The 317-nt window shown below is 71.6% G+C and overlaps 1 protein-coding gene across 5 annotated transcripts in view; it reads right to left on the bottom strand.

Moving 5' to 3' along the window:
- The window catches only part of LOC102772829 (plectin-like), a 29,813-nt gene that overhangs the window by 387 nt on the left and 29,109 nt on the right, over positions 1–317 (bottom strand). The gene's annotated exons all lie outside the window — the stretch shown is intronic.

Here is a 317-nt window from a genome sequence, read left to right as displayed (position 1 = left end):
CCCGGCAACCACCAGGCCCAGAGAGGGTGCGTGGGGGCCTCGGGTCCCCTCCTGAGCAGCTGGGACCCACCACACCTCAGCCCCAGAAGCCCAGGCCACATCAGCCTGCAGCTGCGGGAGCCTAAGTCAGGCCCCAGCCGCCCTGCGGACACACGGCAGATGCCCAGGGCTCCCTCCGCTGGGGAGATGGGACCTGGAGCACGGCCTGAGCCCCCCAAGGTGGGGGAGGGGGGGCAAGAGAGCAGCTGCAGACCCCAGAGCTCCCCCAGCTCAGGCCCAGCGAAGGCTATGGGTGAGGGGAGGACCGCCAGGACCCC

The sequence above is a fragment of the Myotis davidii genome, unplaced genomic scaffold (assembly GCF_000327345.1).
Source record: "Myotis davidii unplaced genomic scaffold, ASM32734v1 scaffold1509, whole genome shotgun sequence".
Lineage (NCBI taxonomy): Eukaryota > Metazoa > Chordata > Mammalia > Chiroptera > Vespertilionidae > Myotis > Myotis davidii.
This window is presented reverse-complemented; position numbering and strand designations above follow the sequence as displayed.